General features: G+C 43.3%; 1 protein-coding gene across 2 annotated transcripts in view; it reads left to right on the top strand.

Moving 5' to 3' along the window:
- Positions 1 to 14,689, top strand: part of TAFA4 (TAFA chemokine like family member 4) — a 208,235-nt gene that overhangs the window by 20,303 nt on the left and 173,243 nt on the right. Inside the window, exon 1 of one of the 2 annotated variants that reach the window (XM_024983037.2) lies at positions 13,235 to 13,442. The gene's annotated coding sequence lies outside the window, so the exon portion shown is untranslated. 2 annotated transcript variants of the gene reach the window in all.

Raw genomic sequence — 14,689 nt, forward strand, 5'->3', positions numbered from 1 at the left:
GTATCCCTTTGCTCCAGACTCCAAGGATCAAGTAACAACCATCTTAGAGTTTGCTAGACTGTAAGAAAGTCTGTTTATTCCAAGTTTATGTAACATACATTTACACACTTCCATGTTTAACTATTGCTGCTGTTGTTGAGTTGCTAAGTCTTGTCTGACTCTTTGTGACCTCATGGATTGCAGCATACCAGGCTTCCTATCCTCCACTATCTCCCACAGTTTGCTCAAGTTCATGGCCATTGAGTCAGTGATATCAATCTAGTCAGTGCTAGCTGGGCTATTAGAAAGCAAGTATGTTTGAAGGTAGCAGTCTGAGAAAGAGAGAGAGAGACTGGCACATACAGAACAGTTCCCTAGGACTAGATAGGCAATCAGGAAATGTAAAATAAAATTTATAGATGAATCCGTTGAATTTTGTTTTAAAAAAATTATGAACTTGCAAGAGTTTAATTAGCTGGAGGAAGGATTGGCATCAACCAAATTTTAGAAAATAGAAAAGTTATATGATGTTCTAAATTGTGCTCATTTTCTAGGTATTACTAGAACCAGAGAAATTGGTTCAAGGTTTACCTGAAGCTTTAAAGTCTAGCTGTCAAATCAGTGAGTGTCAATTACCTCAACAGATGCCACCAATTGGTATCACTTAATATTAATGGTATAGAATGGAAATAGCATTCTATACAGTCCATGGAATTCTCCAGGCCAGAATACTGGAGTGGTAGCCTTTCCCTTCTCCAGGGGATCTTCCCAACCCAGGAGTCGAACCCACGTTTCCCACATTGCAGGCAGATTCTTTACCAGTTGAGCCACCAGGGAAGCCCAAGAATACTGGAGTGGGTAGCCTATCCCTTCCCCAGTGGATCTTCCCAACCCAGGAATCGAACTGGGGTTTCCTACATTGCAGGCGGATTCTTTACCAACTGAGCTACTAGGGAAGCCCAATATTAATGGTAGTGAAGTGCATCTCTGTGATGGTGGGATAATTCTTCCTTAGGAGTTCTGTCTCTGAGTACAGTTGAGTTGTTTTCGTTTTGTATTTCAGAGGTCTCAGATATTTCTGTTATCTAATCAGCTCATCGCCTTTTTTCCTCTGCATATTATTAAGGCATTCATTAGCCTTCAGTGGCACTGCAGAAGTTGGCTTTGGTTTAAAATTGTGCCCATGGTAGAAGGAATGTTTCTACAAACCACTTAAAACATTATTAAGCTGTACTCTTTTCCCCCTCAGAATTTGTTTAATCTCATTAGACCTAAAAAATGGCTAAGCAGTAGGTAGCATTTTCATTTTTTTTGTGAATCAAAACATGAAAAAGAATGCAAGCATTAAGAAGTAATGAACATTGGATGCACTCTGTATTCTAACTGTTTCGAGTTATAGCAATATAAAATACTTAGATGTCATTATCTCAGATACTTATGATGGGGTTGTTTTTCCTCGATAAGAAATTAATCGGTCATAAATCTGTGTTAGAGTATAACAGAAAGTAAAAACAGACTGTACCAGCATAATTTGGCTTCAGGGATAAAAAGGAAGCAGATGTTGGAATTAGCATCTTTAAATATTATCCCTCTAAGTCGACACTGTGAGATGAGATTGGTTGTGAGATTTTGCGTGGAAAGTGGTAGATTCAGTCATCCGCAGTCTCATGGCCTTGACTATGTTTTGGGACCTCTGGAATCCACTGTACTCAGAGACAGAACTCATGATCAAGAATTATCCTAACGTCCTCGTGCTCACAAAATTGCACTTCATCCAGGAATGCGGGACATACTGATCTTCTCTGGATTATTTCAGTTTTGGCTGTATATGTGTTGCCACTGTGAGCAGTAATAAAATCCCAGGGCTCAGGTGATACAGTGTTGCTCAGTATTGCCTTGGGCAAGTCATTTAGCTTCCATGAATATTAGTTTTCATGTCAGTAAAAAGGAACAGTTGGAAGCTGCCTTGCATACTTGGCAAAGTGGAAAGCACTGTAGAAAGGTAACAGCACCAGTGGAATAAGGTGTATTTGACATCAGCAAATTATGACTTGAACCAGTGCAGAAGAACGTATTATAGATGTGGCCCTCCAATATCATTTTCCCTGTCCAGAACATTCCTTAGGAATTTATCCTAAGAAAACAAAGGAATATATGAAGATGTCCATCAGAGCGTTACCAGTGATGGTGAAATAGGGGTGATCTAAATGTCCAGAAATAGGGGGTGGCTAATTAGATTATATTATGAGCATATTAAGGATGCTATACCTCTAAGAAAATCCATGTTAAAAAAAGTGCCAATTCCAAAACATATGGTAATATGGCCTTACCTTTGGGGTATGTGAATATACATATACATGTATGAAACATTGTGTGTAGACAGAACATGAACAATAATGATTTCTGAGTGCATAGAGTATAGATAATTTTAGGGATTGGTGATTTTTTGTATTCTTACAATTTTCTGTATAAAGAACAAATGGCTTTTTTAATTAGAAAGATATGTATGTGTGTGTATGTGGAATCTCTGTCTCTTTCCCTCTTTCATTGGTTCTCAACCAGGAGCGATTTCTCTCCTCTTCCCTAGTAGAGTTTTGGCAATGTCTGGACTTATTTTTGGCAGTCAAAACTTGGAGGTACTACCTGCATCTAGTAGGTGGAGGCCAAGATTCCTGCTCAACATCCTGCAGTGGAGTAGCCCCCACAACAAAGAATTTTCCAGCCAAAATGACAACAGCAACAAGAGTGAGGAGCCCCGTGAATTTCTGTTCTAGGTCAGACGTCTGGTCAACCTCACACAACTCAGGGGCAGCTGTCCACAGTGGTCTCTCTCGGTAACACTCACCCTCATCTGACTTTCTTTTTAAACTATCTTCTCTTCCATCCAGCCTATGGAATCTGTACCTTATCTGAAAACCAGAGGGAAGGCTATTTTTTCCCCAGTCTATTGTTCAGAGTATGCTGTGGCTTTTTGATATTCAAAACCCTGGCTTTGGAGGCTCAGAAACCCTTTCAAAGCTATTATGTCTGGCATGGGTTTCAGTGGCATGTTTTGAAACTCATAAGCTATGGTTTTGTCTCTTTGTTCTCCAAGTTTTGCTTTGGTATGTTTTCCCCTAGGGTTGTAAGCATATTGTCTAGCTGCTTGAATTTGTTATGGGTGAGGATGGAGAGTCATAGAGTAAAAGGAAGCAAAGGGAATATTTTAAAAATCATCTCAGCACATTTATTTATTCCTCAAAATTTATGTCACAGTGTGCTAACAACCTTACAAAATAAAGCGCTGACATGACGAATCATAATTTATTTTGTGTCTCTTAAAAAAAACTTATTAAAATGCTAGAATAGCCCAAATTTACCAGGGGCAAAATCAACTTGGTGTGCAACCTTGTTTATCAAGATAGGGTGGAAGAATGGCCTTGGATGCCTCCATATGCAACCTGACACCCAGTCCTTGATATTCTGCGTCATTCTCTGCCATTCTGGCCCTTTAGGCCTGTGCTAATTTGCAAGGTTTCTTTAGAAATTCATGTGTAAAAGCGAGATTGTCTTGAATTTTTCAGACTGGACAAAATGTGAGGATGAAGCCACTTAAGCATGGCAGAAAAATGACCAAATCCTTAAAAACAAACTATTTGAAGTCCCTTTCATCTTATGGTGCCTAAAAGCAAGATCACTGCTATCTCCCCTAAATCTGCCTCAGTTTCTCTTTTTCTGATAAAGTATAGAACATGCAGAATGTTGAGCACAAGGAGTACCCACAAGGTGAGCTGATGACTTACTCTCTACCTGTGAGCCTTCACTTGGTGGCCTCAATCCCTTCCATGGCTTTTATGAAATTGTAATTATCATTTTGGCTGTGCTGGGTCTTAGTTGCGGTGCATAGGCTTGTCATTGCAGCGGCTTCTCATTGTGGAGCATGGATCCTAGGGCACATGGGCTCAGTAGTTGTAGCTCCCAGGCTCTAGAGTACAGACTCAATCATTGTGACACTCGGGCTTAGTTGCCTCATGGCATGTGGGATCTTCCTGGACCAGGGATCAAAGCCATGTCCTCGCATTGGCAGGTGGATTCTTTACCACTGGACCCCTGGGGAAGTCCCCTTCTGTGGCTTTCATGAGTATCACTTGGAGTCCAAGTAGATGACCGCCAAATCCAGGTCTCCAGGCCAACTCTTTCCCTGCTGCTCAAGGTTCTGAAGCAGCTTGGAGCAGGGGTAAACATTCTCCACTCAGACTCTTTCTAGATTGACAAATCACATTTAAAAAAATCCAATAGTTTCTATGAACTTCAGGTTTTCATCTTTACAATGGAGAGAATAGAGACTTTCTAATGGAGTTGCTATAATGAGGAAATGAGATCGAGTGAGTAAAAGCACTCAGTGTGTTAGCCAGTTCTTATTTCATACCACAAAATTTTCAGGCACTGGCATTCACAGTAAACTGAGAAATGCAGCTCCCTGAACATCCTTTCTGAGGTGATGTGGTCTCAGAGTCAGTGTTTCTCCCTGATCTCCAGTTGCTGTAGGCTGGCTTCTTTATAACTTCAACTGCACGTTGCCTATAATTGTCTGTCACATCATTTAGTTCAACTGCCCCAGCTAAAGGCTCAGTCTGTTGGGCTTCCATTTTCAAATTTCAGGGAAACAGCCTGTAGGCCCATGCTCCTTTTCTAGCCAAGCCACACAAGTCAGATGGATGGCTAGTTCTTGGTTTAGGAGTCCAGACTAATCTATAACAATTAACTGTTGTTATATGGGTCAGTCCACCAAGGCATTGGATAGGGCAGATTCCTGTTTGGACGTTAGTTTATATTATCCTCTATTGGAGGAATTTATAATATGATTAAGGTGGGAGTGCTATCTTCTCTGCCCAAACCGGGCATATAGATGAGCTTATGAAACGAGTGGGACAAGATTTCTTTAATTAGAAGCCGAAAAAGAATTCTTGTTGCGTTTGGAGTCATTTGGCTGGAAAAATATGGTGAGAACTGTTGAAGGACTTTGTCCCTGCCTTTGGAAAGAAGCCTCCTTTTGGTTGGAAAAAATGATGTCAATTCATGCAAAAACAAACAAAGAACAAAGTGAAGAAATGGGGAAGACATAGGAACAAATGCATGCACTCTGTGAGCATGTGTGTGCTCAGTCCTGTTCCATCTGTTGTGACCACATGGACTGTAGCCCTCCATGTCCTCTGTCTGTGAATTTTATAGGCAAGAACACTGGAGTAGGTAGCCATGTCCTCCTGCAGGGAATCTTCCTGGCCCAGAGATTGAACCCCTGTCTCCTGTGTCTCCTGCACTGGCAGGGGGATTGGTTATCACTGTGCCCTTCCTTGAGTGCTAGTATCCAGTAACGCTTCTGCAGTGTCTTAGTTATGTAAAGAGGTAGTTCCCCCTTTCAGCTTATTGTCAGTTTGTGTTGAATTTCTGTCACTTACAATTAAGGGTTCTGGCTAGTATGGTTTCTCTGAAGGGGTTGTTTGGCAGGCAGGCAAATGTCCAGTCCTTTACTTTCTTGGGAAATCCATGGGATTTGAGGTCTGATAGATTAGGCTTCCCTGGTGGGTAAGTCCCTGATCAAGAGTCAAATGTCAGATGTCCAAGTGAAGCCCTTTAAATCCTGCTTTAACATTCATGACATTTTACTAAATAACATTCTTTTAAGGTAGAGGCAAAATCTCGTCCAAAATTAAAGTCAACTGGCATGTGGTTTTTGTTGCCTGTATTAAAATAGGGCAGATACAAAGAAAGTTGGAATAAAACCCAATACTTACTTTCCTGCCTTGCCCCAGACTTTGCACTAGAGCTCAAGGAGAGTAAAAGGGACAGATAAGGACTGGAAATGTAATCATTGTTTCCACTGTGAGTTTGCTACAGTAACAATTTGCATGATACAAACTCAGCATGCTTCCAACCTAAGCACCAGAGATACTTGACCACCTTTCATTCTTCACCACCATCCTCCTCTAGATTTAGTCTTTTCAGAAGAAGCTGAGTTGGTAAATGGGGAAGGAAGAGATTCTTAGAACATGTCATTGCTCGGTGTATTGTGGGATGGCTGCCTCTAAGAGTTTCAGAGTTAGAAAGGGAGAACATGAACTCGTGGTGGAACATAAAGGTGACTTCATTGTTGATCTGTCTCTCAGTTGTGTCCAGCTCTTTGCAAAACCATGGACTGCAGCATGCCAGGCTTCCCTGCCCTTCACCATCTCCTGGAACTTGGTCAAACTCATGTCCTTTGAGTCGATGATGTCATCCAACCATTTTGTCCTCTATTGTCCCCTTCTCCTCTTGCCTTCAATCTTCCCAGGCATCAGGATCTTTTCCAATGACTATAAAACCTGTGTTTCCTGATAATACCATTCTCATCAGCCTATCATTGATCAAGCATTTCTGCCAATAGAATCACTCCTATTTTTATAAACGTCACCTCTCGTCCTGGTTTTGTTGGGTCTCACCTTCTTGATTTTTACCAAATGCCTAAATTACTGTTATTATAATCTTTTCTTCAACTGGAATCACCTTTTAATTTAACTTCATTATAAATAACAATTTTCATGAAAATCACAGATTTGATACTATCATTTATCCATTTTCATAATATACATTAAAATAAATTACCAGATACTAAAAGAAATCTTCCATATTTTAGCTAAAATTATTGTGTACACCATCTTTGGAATGGAAGCCACATTTTAGAAGAAAACTGGATTACTATATTGTTTCTAATGTTATTGCCTATATATGTTACAAATATGGAAGGGATGACATAAGCTTTATACCTCGATATCATTAGCAGACTTCATAAAGACACTTGTTAGTGAGTCTAGCTGAGAGTCAGTGAATTCTGATGGAGCAGGGAAGTTGGAGGAACAATAATTTCTTGTTTGTTATGTTTCTCTTCTGCTAGACTGGCAGCTCTGTGAGAACTGAGTCTGTGTCTATTTTGTTCACTGATGTATCTGAGCAGGTAGCAGAGAGCCTATCATGTAGTAGAAACTTAGTAAGTATTTGTTGGGGAAAGAAAGTATAAACTGAATAACAGACTCCATCAGGTCAGCGTGGTATTCTTTTGTTAAGGTTTTTGAAGCCAGGGATTATGAATGTCCTTTTTTTTTTTTTTTTTTTTTTTAAAGAAAAGCGAAAGTGAAGTCGCTCAGTCGTGTCTGACTCTTTGGGACCCCCGTGGACTGTAGCCTACTAGGCTTCTCTGTCCATGGGATTTTCCAGGCAAGAATACTGAAGTGGGTTGCCATTGCCTTCTCCAGGGGATCTTCCTCACCCAGGGATTGAACCCGGGTCTCCTGCTTTACAGGCAGACTCTTTAACCCTGAGCCACCACCTTTTTTAAAAAATATATATATATTTATTTGGCTGCATAGCATTTATTTAGTTGTGTCATGCAGGATCTCTATTTGTGACATGGCAACTCTTAGCTGGCAGCATGTGGGGATAGAGTTCCCCAACCAGGGATCTGTCCTGGGCCCCTTGCATTGGGAGCATGGAGTCTTCATAGCGGGACCAGCAGATTAGTCCCATGGGTGTCTTTTAAACAGCATCTTGAGCGTCTGGTACAATGTCTAGCACACATGCAAAGATGAAAATAATTTTTTTTGTTGTTATGTGAAGGTGTGTTTAGTCTAAGTCTGTTAAGTTGTGATACAACAGAACTTAAATAGAATCACATATCTTAAATAGCATCACATATCACATTTTAAGCTTTTCATTGTTTCCATTTTTGGTTGATTTAGGAAAATTTTCAAATTAGATTTGAAAAATGTTTTAAATTGTGGTTAAATACACATAAAGTGAAATTTATTCACCACCATTTTTAAGGGCATAGTTGGGTGACATTAACTCCCTTCGCACTGGTGCACAGCCATCTCCACCATCTGTCCCCACACACTTCTCTTCTTGCAGAGCTGAAACTCTGTACCCATTAAACACTAACTCTCTGTTCTCCCCACCACCTCTCCACCCCATCCTACTTTCTGTTTCTATAAATTTGGCTGCTCTAGGTACCTCATGTACAAGACATGATACAGCTCTTGTCTTTTTGTTAGTGGTTTATGGCACCCTACTCCAGTACTCTTGCCTGGAAAATCCCATGGACAGAGGAGCCTGGTAGGCTGCAGTCCATGGGGTCGCGAAGAGTCGGACATGACTAAGCAACTTCAATTTCACTTTATGTCACTGAGCATAATGTCCTCAAGGTTCATCTTGTAGCACGTGTAGCGATTTCCTTCCCTTTAAAGGCTGAGTGACATTACATGGTATATCTGTGCTACGTTTTGTTTATTCATTCATGGACACTTACTTGGGTTGCTTCTCCCTGTTGTGCATAATGCTGATGTGAACATGGAGATACAAATACATCTTTGACAAACGCAGCTTTATATGAATTAATAAAAGAATCAATTAAAGAATGAATTAAGGAATGACAGCAGCAGTCTTCTACGTCACTAAGGAGGAGTATGACCCTACTGGGAGATGCTGGATGAAAGGGACAAGAAGAAAGGGTCCCAGAAGGAGCCTTATTTCTCTGGTGATTCTCCCTGAGGCTGGTCCTACTTGGAATGAGCTCATAGTGCTCCATGCACCAGCTCTTGTGCGATCTCTGAAAATGCCTTCCCACTGTGGTTTTATAAATCCTTCTTATGCTGATTTGCTCCGAAGTGCTGTGCTTTTCCAGGGCATAAATTATTGAAGCAGTTGTGCTCAGCAAAGGGAAAGATAGGGAGACCCACCTGAGCCTTCCAAAGTGAAGACCAGACACCTTGTCTGAGTTCCAGCAGTTCAGAGCAAGCCTGACCGCGCCATCCCAGGCAGGAAGTCATGTAACTGCCAGAACGGCTGCCCATTTCCTTAGTGTGGCAGGGGAATTGAGGATGCAGGGAGGCATACATCTCATCTCTTCACCTCTGCAAGTTCCCCAGGCTTTCTCACTGACCAGGACTGGGAATGGAAGGCGATTCACAAAGACCAGCTGAAGCCATTTTTAGGTCTTCACTCTCAGGCAAGAGGATCTGTTAGTATCTGTGCAAAGAGACTCAGAGCTAGCATCACACACAGCATTGGGTCTGGCAGGGGGCACGATGTTCCCTGTGAGTTGAGTGAGGGGAGGGACTCCCTTTGTGCACAGGATCTGTCAGCGTGTGTGATACGGATGTCTGTCAAAGTAGACTGATGTCTAAGAAGCTTGACTCCCATTTCCTCAGAGGATGCTGAAAAACAGACAGGCTGAAAACAAAAAGTGTATCTGTCGTTTCATTTATCAAAGTTCTTGCAGTTCCCGGTTTGAAGCAAGGGAAAGCAAAGCAAATATCTGGTTAGAAAAGTGAACTTGAAAGCTCGAGGGCTGGCGTGTAAAAAAAAAAAAAAGTTAGAAAACAGTGCTATGAAAATCTTAAAGACAAAAGCAAGAGAATAGACAAATGCTTTTTGCTTTCTGCTCACCCACCCTAGTGCAAGCCTTCTAGGGAAAGAGACCAGCTTGAGCTCTAAGTCTGCCATTTAATAGTGGTTTCAGCCCTGGGCCTACTACTTCATTTTTTTGAGCGCCAGTTTTCTCATTTGTGAAGAGGATGTCATAGAATTTCCCTTGTAGGGTGGTGGGGATAATAATCCATGAGATGCGCTTAGCAGAGTGAGCCACACACAGGCCTCTGATTAATATTAGCTGTTACTCTTATTAGTCTCCTAAGTAAAAATTGCCTTCAAAGCACATGAGCATTACAAAGCCTGAAAACTGAAGCTTCCCTTGATAATCAGAGGATTTTATAAATAGGCCTTGGAGAGTCGGAATGTTATTTTGAAGGCACAGTCACTCATCAGCGTATTGATTAAGCACTGGGACCTTCCCCAGTTGTATTCTGGATGTTATACAAATGAGGAAGATAAACACAGCATCCTAGTCATGTGATGTCACCACATCCTGGGATGTTTTGTGAGAGTGTGTGAGCATCTAAAACCCTGTTGGCATGACCTCTCCAGGTTTTTACAGAAGAAAATAAACACCTTGGCCCCATTTTTAAGAGAAAGACATTGATTTTGTACAACCTCAAAGGATGCAGCATGGGTAGCAAAGAGAGAAAGGAAGGGTGTTAAGAAATGGATGGCAAGGATATTTCCTTACAAGAGGAGTTGTGGACTTCCCTGGTGGTCACAGGTTAAGAGTCTGCCTGCCAGTGCAGGGGACATGGGTTTGATTCTTTTCCAGAAAGATCCCACATGCCCCAGAGCAACTAAGCCTGTGTCACAACTACCGAGCCAGTGCTCTAGAGCCTGTGCTCCACAACGAGAGAAATGAATGCAATGAGAAGCCCGTGCACTGCAACCAGAGAGTAGCCCTGCTTGCTGCAACTAGAGAAAGCCCAAGCCCAGTAATGAAGATCCATTGCAGCCAAAAATAAAAATAAATAAAATTCAAAAAGAGATGAGCAATTGTTATCTCCGCCTGGAACTGTTTTTGCCAGATCTTTGCTTCGATGGTCTTCTGTTATGGAAGTCTTTGTCTCAAGTGTCTTCCCCTCATAGGACCCTTCCCTGGGCAGCCATTGGAAATTAAACCCACCCCCTCATCCCTTTATTCCTCTACCCTTCCTGTCTTTTCTTTTAAGCATTCTGGTCTGAAATTAGCTTGTTTATATGTTTGTTGATTTGTTTACTATTTGACTCTCTCCATAATGATGTCACCTGAGAGCAGGGACCACATCTCTCTTATCTGTTACTGTATCTCACAGCCTGACATATACTAGGCATTTGATAAATAGATGAGAAATGGTTGAATAATTGGGACACCTTTGGCTTTTTTTAAAACATAATTTGTCTTTTCTTGTGGTGATTTGGTTGGTAAATCTCACCTCAGATCATTTTGGCTTCTTGCTATATTACACAAAAGGCATCATCGGTCATTAGAAATTTATGAGTCACTTAAACTTTATCATCGTACCTTAGAAACATACTTTTGTTAGTACTGCTGTAACAAAGTACTACATTGTGTAGCCTAAACAACACAAATTTATTATCTCACAGTTCTGAAGGTAGTCATTTGAGATCAAGAAGTTGGTCAAGTCGGTTCCCTCAGAGGGCTCAAAGCAAAATAATCTGTTCCACGCTTCTCTCTTCTGCTGGAGGTTTGTCCGCAATCTTTGGCTTGCTTGCCTTGTAAAATCATCATCCCATCTCTCTGTTCACCTTCACCTGGTGCTTTCTCTTTGTATTTGTCTCCAAATTTCCCCATTTTATAAGGACACTAGTCATATTGTATTATCTAATCATTTCATTTTAATTTGATTACTTTTGTAAAGAACTTTCTCCAAGTAAGGTCCTGGGTACCTGGGTACTTGCAAGGTACTGTGGGTTAAGACATTAGTGTATGAAACCCCTAACAATCCTGAGCATCCAGGATGGAAAAATATGATAGTGGGTTGAGCCACATAAAATTGCTTACATGTTTTTTCTACCAGGATGAGAAAATTTCAGTTCAGGGAAACTTGGACATATGAAATACAGGAGGGCTTAAATAAACACACAGACCCATGCCAGAACCGTGCTTAGCACACCTGGTTAGCTTAGTGCTCAGTCGATCAGATCAGTATTTTGTGATTGAATGGCTGTGGAGTTCTTCAAAATGACTTTCACCCTCAGCTCTTCTAAGTCTTTGTCCCCATATTACTGTCTCAGTGAAAACTAGCCTGATTCTTACATTTTAAATCATGACCTCTCTGTGCTCACTTCCCTTTCTGCACTTCATTTCTCTCTGTTGCACACCATACTCTGTACTTCACTTACGTATGGCATTTATTGCTGTCTCCCCTCACTAGAAGGTAAGCTGTATGAGGGCAGAAATTTTTACTGTTTCATTTACTTCTGTTATGTTTGTATATACCAGCACCAGACCCAGAGTATGCCATCAGTTTCATTGACTGGCTGACTGAATGAATGCCATCAGGAGCACTCTGGCATCTCTTGGCATGTAGTTTCAGGTTTTCCTTGGATCTGCCCTTGGCCTTCATAGAATCTCAGTGCTGAGGAACTCCTCAGAGATCAAGTTCCTGTCTCTGATACTTGAATTTGCTTTTAGACTGGTGACAACTTGGTAATAATCTTGGCTTACAGAGCCCCTAACTTCGAGAGTAAAAGGACAAAGGGTTGAAAAGGTTAAATGATACATAAAATAATATGGCATGATGGGTGTCTCGTAGAACAAAGGAATGGGGAGCAGAGGCAGGAAGCTTGTAGTGGCACAAGCAGCAGCTCAGAGAAGGGCAAATATAACCTGGTGTACATCTGGGGCAAAATGATGCATAATGATCACTGCAGGGTGAAAGGACCAGAGGATGATAAGGAAACCAATGACAGTGAACAGCGCAGTGATATACAACAGTGCTCCTCAAACTTTATGCAGATACCAGTCACCTGGGGATCTTGTTAAAATGAAGATGCTGTTTCAGGGTGGGGTCTGAAAGTCTTTGTTCTTAACAAGTTCTCAGGGGATGCATCTCCGGGATTGCACTTTGAATATCAAAGAACATGGATTCTGCAACCAGACTTCCAAGGTTCAGATTACACAGGGACCACTGATTAACTGTGTGATCTTCAGTAAGTTATGTAATGTCTCTGTTTTCTGGTGTATAAAATGAAGATCAGATGAGGTATTCTCTGTAAAATGAATACTATGTAAGTATTAAGTCACGGATTATGACTGTTACTTGGGGATGGGAGAAGGAAGAGGATTTGGTGAGGGGTTCCAGGCAAAGAAGCCTTAGCGGTACTTTCATGATTTTTAAAGTGTTCAGGTGATCACTGTGCAGATTTCCCTCCTTTTCCTTGCAAGCAAGTTACAAAAGAAGGTGGATTAATTAGGCATGTGCTATGCTCAGGGCAGTTAAGGAAAACTGTTTGCAAGCTGCCTTGGGTCCTCCGATGGAGAAACCATGTGAGGGGATTGTTTCAGCTGGGAGCTGAGTCCTAAATTCCTCTCTGATGCAGGGCTCCACGAGGCGCTCAGCTCTTCAGAAGGAAGACCTTTCCCTAGCACCTGCTGAGTGATGGCCACAGCGAGGCGCTAGGGAGAGGCGCGCGGAGTCCGATTCTGGGAGCACCCGGACAGAGCGAGGCTGCAGGCCGGGTAGAGGGCAGACCCACGTGGACCACCAGGCGGGGCGGGGGCGGGGGCAGCCAACCAGCCTGACCAATCACCGTGACCCGCGGTGGCCCTGCCCTCCCCGTGGGCTTGCTAGCCTGGCTCTGCTGCACTGCTGGCTGCGCGCCGCCCTGGACGGGGCGCACCGAGGCTGTTGCCAGACCCCAGGAGTGGAGTCGCAGCTGCTGCTTCCGCAGACGTTTGTTCTCCAGATGCAGTTTCGGACTTGTCTTCAGAGAGACTTGGGAGTTTCCTTTCAGAGCGAGCCTGCTGAGGTGATGGACCTCTGTGGGGATGTCTGCGGGGAGGCGGCACGGTGAGCGTCCTCTGGCTTGGGTGCGGAGGGAAATCGGTGTGTCGCTCTGCAAGCGCAGTTTCAGACTTGGCTGCCGGCTTTAGCTGAGTGAGGAAGGTTGAAAGGGCAAGGAGGAGGCAGGAAGATGGGGTTGGGGTGACTTGGGACCCTTTGCTCACGATCTGTCTCCTGGGCAGCATCTGCCTCTCAGGCGATACCGACTTGCCTCCTCCCGCTCATCCTTGCGCTCTGGACTGCGGGAGTGACCTCCTGTGGTGGAGACTGCCGTGCACCCCGAAGTTGGAAACCTCGCTAAGAAGCGGGGTGTGTGTGGCACGCTTCCAACTTCAGGGTTTGTGTCTGTCACTCAGAGATCCCGAGGGTGCTCCGTGAATGTCTGAGAGGTCACTTGATGGATTGATATGTAGAGGCAGAGGGCGAACTGGTCGCGAGTCCTTGTTTTGAAAAAGTGTAAGCCGGTATCTTTATAGGAGCCTGAAGGAGAGAGCTGGTTAGCCTACAGCTGATTTCCTGCTTGCCCGGCTCTTGCTGGGAGGACGTTGCGTGATCCGGGGTGCAACTTGCAGCTGTGAGCGCGAAGCTTCCCACGCAAGGGGAGAAGTGGAGCGGGTCTAGAAGTACCGTCCCTTCCCACATGAGGTATCTAGCATTTGTCCACCAAGCCGGCGTGCTTAGATTTCTTCCCGTCTTTTTCGGTTTCGTCCGCTGTTGCTTCCTTTGCTCTGTCAGTCAGCCCCTGGAAGGGAGGGCATCTTTAGCCTTAAGCCATGTTCTCTTCCTCGGGGACGATGTGGAAAGCCTGATAACCCGCACCTAGGGAGACAACCCAGGCCAGACACGGTGCTACTGGTGTGTTTTTCTCTTGAATCAGCGTCACTTAACGTTTGAGAGCTCCACAGACCCCCGTGAGAACCTTAGCTAAGCTATGAAGCAACTCCTCAGCCAGATGTGCATACACGAGTTCATGGTTACTCGCTGAAACCTACCCCTGTGCCCATCCCCCACACAGGATTTTAGGACCCCCTTGAGGAAGTGTCTGTATCCGTGTACTCGGTTCCTCTTTAACTTTCAACCGCTGTCCCTCCGAGACGGGCAAGCTTGATGTGATGTGACAAGTGACCCTGGAGCGTGGGAACAGAGACGTTCAAAGCCGTGGTCTGATTCTGTAATATCCGTGGTCTGGGGATTCAACAACCTGAAGCCCATACCTGCAGACCCATATGCCCAAATTGGTCTCCAATGATGGT

Source organism: Bos taurus, chromosome 22, assembly GCF_002263795.3.
Source record: "Bos taurus isolate L1 Dominette 01449 registration number 42190680 breed Hereford chromosome 22, ARS-UCD2.0, whole genome shotgun sequence".
Taxonomy (NCBI): domain Eukaryota; kingdom Metazoa; phylum Chordata; class Mammalia; order Artiodactyla; family Bovidae; genus Bos; species Bos taurus.